General features: G+C 45.5%; 1 long non-coding RNA gene across 1 annotated transcript; it reads right to left on the reverse strand.

Moving 5' to 3' along the window:
• Positions 1–3,715: 3,715 nt before the first annotated feature.
• On the reverse strand, positions 3,716–7,552 carry LOC113903393. Its single transcript, XR_003514094.1, has 3 exons — positions 6,552–7,552; positions 6,073–6,272; positions 3,716–4,678 (listed from the first exon to the last, which is right to left on the reverse strand). It is a non-coding gene; the product is annotated as an uncharacterized LOC113903393 (long non-coding RNA).
• Between the last annotated feature and the right edge of the window lie 3,965 nt (positions 7,553–11,517).

The following is an 11,517-nucleotide window of genomic DNA, read 5'->3' on the forward strand; positions in this document are numbered from 1 at the left end:
CAAGTCTGCGCATCCAGGAGGTGTCAGGGTGACACAAGCAGAAGTGCCCAAGGTACATTATTTATCCAACAACACTGGACATGAGGAGGCCTTCACCACAGCACGTGATTCCCTGTGCTACAGGAGTGACACGGAATAAAAGGATGCAAGGGGTCATAGTTTGCCTCCAGAGCTGCCTGCCCTCTAGCGTGAAGGGGCAAGGTCTGTATTCAGCTCAATTCAGTTTCGGTTGCTCAGTCAGGTCCAACTCTTTGCGACCCCATGGACTGCAGCACGCCAGGCTTCCCTGTCTATCACCAACTCCCAGAGCTTACTCAAACTCATGTCCACCAAGTCAGTAATGCCATCCAACCATCTCATCCTCTGTCGTCCCCTTCTCCTCCTGCCTTCGATCTTTCCCAGCATCAGGGTCTTTTCCAATGAGTCAGTTCTTCATATCAGGTGGCCAGAGTATTAGAGTTTTCGCTTCAGCATCAGTCCTTCCAATGGATATTCAGGACCGATTTCCTTTAGGATGGACTCCTTGCAGTCCAAGGGACTCTCAAGAGTTTTCTCCAACACCGCAGTTCAAAAGCATCAGTTCTTCGGCTCAGCTTTCTCTATGGTTCAACTCTCACATCCATACGTGACTACTGGTTTGCATTAGTGTGAGACTTTTAAAAGTCAACGTGGATCATATGAACCAGTTATAACCACCAATGCTACAGAGTTTCATCTACATCGGTACAAAGGGTCACAGTGCATGGAGCTCAGTACCCAGAAGGAGCTCGGGTGGGTCCAGGGCTGCACAGGGCAGGTGCTACTGGAAATCACCTCATTTGATGGAGTGAGAAGCTCACGAAGGAGCAAACTCTAGTGTTCGTCCCTCTTACCGACCGGCTGAGGGAGGTTGGGCCATGGAAAATGTGGCAGTGCCTGGGTTCCGAGCAGCCTGCTGTGACAGAATGCCGACTGGGAGGCTTACAAACTACAGACATAGACTTCTCCAGCTCTGGAGGCCGGATTCCAAGATCAAGGCTCCACCTGGAGCCTCGAGGGCTAAGCTGCCAGCCCTCTGGGGTAAGGCTGGAGTCACCAGGTCCCAGCACACAGCCCAGAAGTGCAACAGAACACAGATTCAGTATCTGAACACAGATATCAGTGAGGACCCAGAACACGGATTCAGTATCCGAAAGAAAGAATTTAATGTCTCCAAGATTAATCCACCCAGAAGTGAAGTGGAAAAGACATTCAATAACTTATTCACCAAAAATTGATTTTAGGCTTCCAAGGGTACATGAGAGTAAATAAGAGAGCCTTGCGCCCTCATGTTTAGGGTATGTGGGCAGCGTAGCGGCCAGGGCTCATGGTTCAAAACCCTAAAGCCATGCACACAGGGCTAAATGCTCAATGCTGCCTCCCTGAAACTCTGAATAAGGCCAGTATTTCTCAGGGACCATAAAACGCAACTTCGATCTAGGATTCTTAAACTTCCTGGAAAACATTCCCAGTGCACAGCTGTATTTTTAGCAGAGATAATTAACACGTTGGGAAATCGTTCTGTATAGTCAATTTATGAAGCTGCTTTCAGGAACTGAAAGTATGACGTTGTCAGAGTCTAAAAAAAAACACAACATCAGGATAAGGAGGTTAAGATTGAAAGAAATGATGTCTTTTTATTATCTTGGTAAAATATACATAACATAAAGTTTACCATTTAATCAATTTTAAGTGTGCACTCAGTGGCGTTAATTCACATTGTAAACCATCACCACTGTCATCACCAGAGCTTTCTCAGCTTCCCAAACTGAAAGTCTGTCCGTCTTACTCAACAACTCCCTGTTCCCCCTTATCCCCAGACCCTGGCTCCCACCATCCTACTTTCTGTCTCTATTTACTTGATTCTCTAGGGACCTCATGTAATGATTCCTCATGGATTCATACAGTATTTGTCTTTTTGTGACTGGCTTTTTTCACTTAACATAAAGTCTTCATCTGTGTTGTAACATGTGTCAGAATTTCCTTCTTTTTCAAAGCCGGATAATATTCCACTGTATGTTTCTACCCAGTTTTGCTTCTCTATTCATCTGCCAGTAGACACGGGGTGGCTTCCATGTTTTAGCAGGCTTCCCTGGTGGCTCAGTCAGTAAAGAATCTGCCTGCAATGCAGGAGATACAAGAGACTCAAGTTCAGTCCCTGGGTTGGAAAGATCCCCTGGAGAAGGGCATACCAATCCACTGCAGTATTCTTGTCTGGGAAATCCCATGGACAGAGGAGCCTGGTGGGTTACAGTCCATGGGACTGGAAGAGTTGGACACGGCTTAGCCACTAAACCATCCTTGTTTCAGCTATTGTGAGTAGTGCTATGAACATCTGCTTGAGTCTCCGCTTAACATTGCTTTGGATAAATACCCATAAGTGGACTTGCTGGATCATATAGTAATTGTATATTTAATTCTTGAGAAGCTATCATTCTGTCTTTATGGTGGCTGTACCCACCAAGAGTATAACTGTTCCAATCTCCACATCTTCACAACACTTGTTATTTTCTGTTTTAAGTTTTTTGTTGTTGTTGTTTGTTTTTGGTAATAGACATTCTGACATGTGTAAGTGGTATCTCACTGTGGGTTTGATTTACATTTCCCCGGTGATTAGAGATGTCCAGCATCTCTTCATGGCCTTTTTGGCCACTTGTGTCTCTTTTTTAGAGAAATGTCATCAGCTCCTTTTCCTATTTTTTATTTGGATTTATTTTTTGTGTTGAGTTAGTAATGTTAATCTCTTAACATACATTGAGACCCTATGGTAACATTCCAAGTATTCATTCATGAAAGATTTTTATTTAAAGATGTCTCTAAGGGGATTCCCTGGGAGTCCAGTGGTTAGGACTCTGTGCTCCCACTGCATGGGGCATGGATTGGATTGCTGGTTGGAAAGCCAAGATCCCACATGCCACACAGCATGCCCAAAATTAAATAAAAAGAAGTTTAATAAAATAAAAAATTCTCCAAAAAACATCTCAGCTGTGAATTATGAAAGCTTACCTTTATCCAGGAAGAATTATGAAACCTCAAGCAAGTTCACACGAGGTAATGTAACATCCAGTCCATTAAATGCTTAATTCCCTGTGTATAAGGTCAAACCTATTAAACAATTTTTTGTGACCAGAAATGCTCCTTTTTGCAATACAGTCAAGACAGGGACATTTCTACAGTGGTCTCTCCCGATTCCTCACAAAGGAATTGTGAGGAAGGAAATCACAATTCACAAAGGAACTCACAGAGGAATTCCAGCACACTTTCTAGAGCAAAACCTGGCTGACTTTTTCCTAATTATCCTCATCATGGTGCATCTACCCAGCCGTACCTATGGTACCATGCTTGAAACAGCTCACACCACTTCACAGAGTCTGTCACACGAGCCACACACGCCCATCCAGGTGGGAAGTGACAGAGTGGACACAGCCTGGCCACCTGGCAGGAGGTCCTCTGCCCCACCCCCCACTCATCACAGCTCAGAGCCCAGTACTGACTCTGTGCTCGTCATTCCTGCCCCTCCCAGCTCAGAATGGGCCACCCCGTCCCGTCTTCAAAAGCAGGTTAAATGTTTGAGAAAAAGGCCAGGGTTCTCCAGAGAAATAGAACCAAAGAGAACCAACAGAATCTCCAATATATATACATATATATATATAGAAAGAGAGATTTATTTCAAGAAATTGACTCATTTGTGATTGTGGAGTCTTGGTAAACCCCCTCAGGTTGGGGGAGGCCAGTGGGCTGGAGGCCACGGCAGCTGGAGCTCAAGGATGTCTACTGGACAATTCCCTCTTGGTCCAGGGAGCTCAGTCACTGCTCTATCCAGGCCTTCAACTGACTGGATGAGGCCCACCACATTTGGGGGGCGGAAACCTGCTTTACTCAGGGTCTGACCATTTCAACATTATCCTCACCCATAAACAGTTTCACAGAAACATCAAAAACAGTGTTTGAGCATGTTTCTGGGCACATTTATTCCATCTGTCACAGAAACTGTGACACATGGAATAAACCATCATAGCCGGCTAGGAGAACAGTTCCATCAGAGAAATCACCTGCATGAAGGGGAAAATGGGACATAAAAGCAATAGCCATACAAACATGGACACACTGAGTTGTCTTTATTTATTCACCTATTTCTGTGGCCTCTGGTTTTCTTAGCTGGACTGAATGATCACAAGGAAACAAGCAGGCAGGCATTTGAAAGGAAAGAAAGACTTGGGGTTGAGAACCACCCAAAGCCACATCCTCCAAAGTGTGAACCAAGTTGTTTTTCCATCTCGGAAATGTGTCTTCCCCCAACACACACACACAGTTCTAATGTAATTTTCCATAGACTCAGGAAGGCGGAATGAGGAAGAGAAGACAGCGCTGGCCCCTCATTCCAGCAGTGTGGGAGGAGACAGGAGAGAAACTCAGTTCTGTTCCTGAGTGCAGTGAGAAGCTGTGTGGGGACAAGAGGAACTGAGGAGTCCAGGACTGAAGGAGATGCTCCCCTAGCACGGGGTGAGGATGTCCATCTGACTTAGCGCTCATTCTTTGTGTGGCATCACTGACGGAGCAGGTGGGGTGCAGGCAGAGCAGGGAGCGAGGGGGAGCTGCTCACATGACTCTCTTCAGCCACAGAATCCACACAGCGAACCTGCATCTCACCTGTGTGAAACTTGGAAATGAGAGAAAGTCATATTCTGCCCCTCTATGGGGTGGGGCTGCCCAGAGCTGGCCAGGCTATTCTTCTGGGTGCATATCTTGGGGGCAAAGACACCCTAGCTCAGCTATTAATATATCTCACTTGAATATTTACTTTTTTAATTTCTTTCATTCTCCATCAGCTGCTCTAGCAGGAGAGGAAAATAAGAACTTAAAGTCAAAAACATAAAGCCAAAAAAAAAAAAAAAACACAAGGAAATTGTGTATGAACCAACCTTGCAGAGCCTTGTAGATTTTGTGTGGACCTAAGTTACATACAAGGGCTTCCCAGGTGGCGCTGTGGTAAAGAACATGCCTGCCAGTGCAGGAGACATAAGAGATGCAGGTTCGATTCCTAGGTCGAGAAGATCCCCTGGAGGAAGGCGTGGCAGGCCCACTCCAGGATTCTTGCCTGGAGAATCCCAGGGACAGAGGAGCCTGGCGGGCTACAGTCTATGGGCTCGCAGAGTCAGACATGACTGAAGCGACTCCGAACGCTCACTCCTACACACCTTACAATGAGCAGAGTCATGCCCCGGCCCTGATCCCTGGAGCCTGTGAGCGTGAACCTAATGGCAGAAAGGACTGCATCAGCGTGATCATATTAAGGGTGGTGAGATGGCGAGGTTGTCCTGAGAAGCAGTGTGACTACAGGGGCCCTCAGGGGAGAGAAACCAGAGAGAAGGGGCTACATCCCAGCTGTGGAGAGAGAGGGGCCCGGAGCGGAGGGGAACGGGAAGGACCAGGTTCTCCAGGACCCTCAGCAGGAACCAGCCCTGCCAAGCCCTTGGTTTTAGCCCTGTAAGACCCACTCTGATGTCTAATCCCAGAACTGCAAGACTGAAATGTGTGCTGTTTGGGTTTTTTAATATTTGTTTATTTTTATTTATTTGTCTGTGCCGGGTCTTAGTTGAGGCATGTGGGATCTAGTTCCCTGACTGGGGATCAGGTCCCCTGCATTGGAAGTGCAGAGTTTTAGCCACTGGCCCACCAGGAAGTCCTTGTGTGCTGTTTTGAGGCACTGAGTTTGTGGTCATTTGTTACACTAGCAATTAGGAAACTGAGGCTCCTCTGTCCATGGGGTTCTCCAGGCAAGAATCCTGGAGTGGGTGGCCATGCCCTCCTCCAGAGGTAGCATGCTCACTCACTCACTCACTCGCCTGAGACCAGGGAGGAGTTAAACAGCTTCCCACAATCACCTGGGCAAAAAACTAGACCAGAGCGAGGACCTTGAGCACTTTGGAGCAAACCTGGTGGGGACCTCCAACCACAGCAAGTGCTGCAGGTGACCTCGGGCCGGGAGTAGACTGGACACAGTCCTAGCTCCACCAGCTGCGGCGTCACAGTACCTGTAATACCTGTGCTTACCTGCCTCACTTCTGCCTGAGAGGCAATACTGTGCTGCAGTTGACATGACCAATCCAGGACCAGATCTGAGCCCAGGTGCAGCTCTTCTAGCTGTGCAACCTAGAGGCTTGTTATACAACCTCTCTGTGCCATGATTTCACCTTCTGCAAAATGAGGAAATCAGTGTGGTCTGTTGTGGGGTCCAGCTCTTAGCCAAGTGCCTGCACAAGACAGAAGGCCCGTGGGAGCTAGGTTTTATGATGACTGAGATGATGACAGAAATGTTTCAAGGAAAAGCAGTGCTATATTGATTTAGGATCTGCTGTGAGCGTTGAATGAAATCAATGGACAACTTCTCTATTTTCAAAATCAAAGTTCACTCTTTTTCGTGATTAGAGCCTAACATTCTGGTTTCGTTTCTGATAAAGAGCATGATTTACTGCATGACCTACTTTGTGTGTGTGTGTGACTCAGTTAAACAATCTCAAGAAGAAACTTACCAGGCACCCGGTTGCTTCCAAGTCAGTCTTCCCAGGAACAGATTTACTGAAGACGCAAAGGCAAGTTTCCTTTTCTATCAGTCCTCCAGGACTGGGGATGTGGCCAAAGGCATCCTGGAAGCTTCCACCTCCCAGGCACCGGAAACAAAACGCAGAGTGAATGTGACACTCCTCAGAGTGGTGGCTTCTCTCGAAGGAACGTCTACAACCCAGTTACGAGCTCCCCAAGTCCAAACTACACCATCCCACCGTCCCACCCCCGACCAGGACCCAGGAGGGGCCGGGGTCAAAAATAATTGTAATAAAGGAAACAAAGATTTTGTTCTTGCTATCAGATCTTAGTTGGCTCTACACTGCCACTGTATTACATTTAAAGTATAAAAATGGTAATTGTTAGAGTCGATCCAAAAAGAACCCCCTTCACATGCTTGCCATTAAGCCAGACACGTAAGGTTTAACAGGCTTCACTGTCACATTAGAACATCAGATAATACCAGTGAACAATAATGACTCAGAACACCAACATTTAAATAATTTAAAACCTAAGGGATTGGTTACAGAAGGGATAATGGTATTGATTCTTTATAGACATGAAAGAACTGCTTCTTGACTTAAAACATAATCACTGCTTTGACTCCCATGGCGTCTTAACCATCAATTTTGAGAAGCAACAAGGACATTTACCTTACTGATTAGTTTAGAAGGACAATTCAAATTACTGAGCACACATCCTGTGGTTTGTACCAAAAAGCTAAAGACACAACCAATAAACCATTAGTACCTAAAACTCTGTGCTGGGTGATGGTAGAAAATCAAGTTTGCAATGGCCCCAACCTTGGAAAGCAACTAACAAACTAGTATCAAATATGACATGTACATGTTACAAAGTAGAATATAAAATATAACACCGAAAATGCTGCATAGATGTGAATGTAGTTCAGGAGGGGAAAAAAAGTTATGACCAACCTAGATAGCATATTGAAAAGCAGTGATATTACTTTGCCAACAAAGGTCCATCTAGTCAAGGCTATGGTTTATCCAGTGGTCATGTATGGATGTGAGAGTTGGACTGTGAAGAAAGCTGAGCACCAAAGAATTGATGCTTTTGAACTGGAGTTGGAGAAGACTCTTGAGAGTCCCTTGGACTGCAAGGAGATCCAACCAGTCTATTCTAAAGGAGCTCAGTCCTGGGTGTTCTTTGGAAGGAATGATGCTAAAGCTGAAACTCCAGTACTTTGGCCACCTCATGCAAAGAGTTGACTCATTGGCAAAGACCCTGATGCTGGGAGGGACTGGGGGCAAGAGGAGAAGGGGACGACAGAGGATGAGATGGCTGGATGGCATCACTGACTCGATGGACATGAGTTTGAGTGAACTCCGGGAGTTGGTAATGGACAGGGAGGCCTGGCGTGCTGTGATTCATGGGATTGCAAAGAGTCGGACACGACTGAGCGACTGAACTAACTAACTAACTAAGGGGGAAGTTATTAGACTTATGTTAACTTCTAGGACTCAAGATGCAGTGTTCTTTCCTTTGAACCTGTCAGAGAGAGAAAAGATAAAATTTCTGCATCAATAGTGTATTATTCCACAAATACCTTGGAATATACTTTGAACCTGATCAAGAATATGGGACTTCCCTGATGGTACAGTGGGTGAACATCTACCTGCCAATGCAGAGGACACGGGTTCAATCCCTGGTCCAGGAAGATTCCACGTGCCGTGGAGCAACTAAGCCTGTGCACCACAGCTGCTAGGCCCATGTGCAGCAGCTACTGAAGCCTGCATGCCTAGACACGTGCTCCACAAGAGAAGCCTCGGCAAGAAGAAGCCCGCACACTGCAACTAGAGAGGAGACCCTGTTCTCTGTAACTAGATAAAACCCATGTGCAGCAATGAAGACCCAGTGCAACCATAAATAAATAAATATATACATAAATAAAAAAGTATAGGGACCGAACTTAAAAAAAAAAAAAGATGTATCTGGGGAGGAAGAGGAGACCGTCAATATGGTACCATTCCTGCTCACCCACACCCGAGAGGCCTGGTACCCAGAGATGCTGCCTCTGTAATATACAAAGGCTGGTGGACTGGAAGAATGGAGATTTTGTGGCTTGATTATTTGTGTTCACAAAGGTAGTTTCCAAAAATTCTTTGTTATTCAGTTCAGTTCAGTCGCTCAGTCATGTCCAACTCTTTGCGACCCCATGAATCACAGCACGCCAGGCCTCCCTGTCCATCACCAATTCCTGGAGTTCACCCAAACTCATGTCCATCAGTCAGTGATGCCATCCAGCCATCTCATCCTCTGTTGTTCCCTTTTCCTCCTGCCCCCAATCCCTCCCAGCATCAGAGTCTTTTCCAATGAGTCAACTCTTTGCATGAGGTGGCCAAAATTCTGGAGTTTCAGCTTTAGCATCATTCCTTCCAAAGAACACCCAGGACTGAGCTCCTTTAGAATGGACTGGTTGGATCTCCTTGCAGTCCAAGGGACTCTCAAGAGTCTTCTCCAGCACCACAGTTCAAAAGCATCAATTCTTTGGCGCTCAGCTTTTTTCACAGTCCAACTCTCACATCCATACATGACCACTGGAAAAACCATAGCCTTGACTAGATGGACGTTTGTTGGCAAAGTAATGTCTCTGCTTTTCAATATAATATCTAGGTTGGTCATAACTTTCCTTCCAAGGAGTGTCTGTTAATTTCATGGCTGCAGTCACCATCTGCAGTGATTATGTAGCCCCCCAAAAAATAAAGTCTGACACTGTTTCCACTGTTTCCCCGTCTGTTTCCCATGAAGTGATGGGACCAGATGCTATGATCTTAGTTTTCTGAATGTTGAGCTTAGGCCAACTTTTTCACTCTCCTCTTTCACTGTCATCAAGAGGCTTCACTTTCTGCCATAGGGGTTAGCTGTACTTTTTCTATGCTTTTATGCCTTGTTGTTAATATTTAATCAATTGTTATTAATAGCTCCTTCTAAAGGGCCCAAGTGCCAGGCTGGCTGGTTAGTGCCCTATCTCTAATCAAGTCAGTAGCCTGACAGGTTGGCTTATTCTTGCTTCATAGATAAGAAGACACAGAGCAAAGGCTCACCTTGCTAGCAAGCGGCTCAGCTAGATGCCAAGCAAAGTCTGACTCCAAAGCCCAAGCTCGTTATCTGTGAATTACTGTTATAGTTAAAGGTGGGTCACTGTTGTGTGAGGAGGGCCTCAAGAGCAGTGGCAGAGCGTGTGGCTGGCACTTGGGCCACACTGCCCACACCAGCCTGTCCCGGAGGTGGTCTTGAGCAAGGTCACAGATTTCAGTCACTCAGTGCCTTTGCCCGGTTAACGGGAACGAACAGGACTTTGCTCACAAGGTTATGAGGATGGTCACAGGAATCAGACATGCCTAAAGGGCTTGGCTAGCACTTGGCCTCGAGCCCCAGGATCATTGGGAAACTGATCAGCTTGATGCGCCCATTGCCAAAGAAACACTCAAGTTGACAACTTGTGACTGAGACCCAGCCCTGCTGTGCTGAGCTTCTTCAACAAAAGCTCCCCAATGGGGGCAATGCCAATCTGACTGGTATCATATTAGTATCTGCACAGTATTTGTTGGCTGTGATTTATAATCATAACCAACACGGGAGGGGGAAGAAAGTTTGCAAAAGACTAAACCCATGAGTTTGTTGTCTACCCTCAATGATGGATAGCCTGTGTCTCCCAGGGTTGCAGTGAAAAGGAGAAAAGAGGAATGAGTCTTCCTTTCCTGAAAACAAAGAAAATAAAGAGGACAATCAGCAGGCCTGATCGCTCCTACGTTTTACTTTAACTGAGCCTCATCTGTAGTCTGTAACAAAGTTTGCTGTCCTTTAGCTCTACGTTAATTACATCCTGTATCTGGTGCTCACCTTTACAGCTCTCTTCAAAGACCACCCCTCAGAGTTCTTCTCTTTTTGCATTACAGAAAGAGGGAAGCAGTACCATACACAAAAGACAATGGACCCAATTATTGGGCTACCTGACATCAGCCTATGACCATTTTTTCTGAAACAACACAAGAGAAGAATATAAGGTCCTTATACCTTTCTTCCTCATCACCTCCCCCTGACTGTGAGGCCTCATCTTATATAATCCCCGAGACTCCTCAAGGTATGAGGGGAGGGGTGGGGAGGAGGGAAGGGAGTAGGGGGGAAGTGGGGAGGGGGGAAGGAGGGGCAGTTGAGCCAGGAGCTTGCTGTATGTCCCCCCTCTGCCGGCTGAGTATTAAAACCACCTTTTTCTTTCCTCCAAACTCTGTTTCCATAATTTTTTATTCGGCTTCAGTGGGCAAAGAAAGCCAAGATAGGGCACAGCAACACCAGCACAACATGTAGCCCTTGTGAAGACACTTTTAAGCATACAAATACTTTCCTGGGTCAGATAAGTAGAACAGATACTTAGGAAAAAAATCTCAAAGATCTCAAGGTCAAATGTATGAGGCATTAATTCTTGTTCCACAGAGTAGAAAAAAATAAGACACAGTAAAGAGTTGTAGTTGTAAGTTCCTCTTTGTTGCTGGGTAATTTTAAAATAGCTTTATTTGTTTTGATAAGAGAATTTGAGGAACCCAGAGGCATCAAGTGAGTCAAAATGACCCTTTCCCCAAGGATTAGGAAAACCAGTCCTTTGTGTATAACTCGGAATTCCATTTGGTCCCTGTGACTAAGAGAGGTGAAGCTGAGAACAAGACCTATCAGTGTGGACATTCTTAGCTTCCCCTTCTAAAAAAAATTTAAAAACTTGAAATTAATAAATCTCAAAATTCCCAATGTTTTCAATGATCACATCAGAACCCAATCACTCCTGTAACCATAAGATTAATTGTTCCTAAGCCTTGGGGTGTTCTCTGTGTGTAGTAAAGTCAAGTCTTTCTTTTAGGAATCTTTCCCCTCTTCCCATTTTAATATTTAATGAATCAATTTTTCTATAAACATGGGAAC

Source organism: Bos indicus x Bos taurus, chromosome 13 (genome assembly GCF_003369695.1).
Source record: "Bos indicus x Bos taurus breed Angus x Brahman F1 hybrid chromosome 13, Bos_hybrid_MaternalHap_v2.0, whole genome shotgun sequence".
Classification (NCBI taxonomy): domain Eukaryota; kingdom Metazoa; phylum Chordata; class Mammalia; order Artiodactyla; family Bovidae; genus Bos; species Bos indicus x Bos taurus.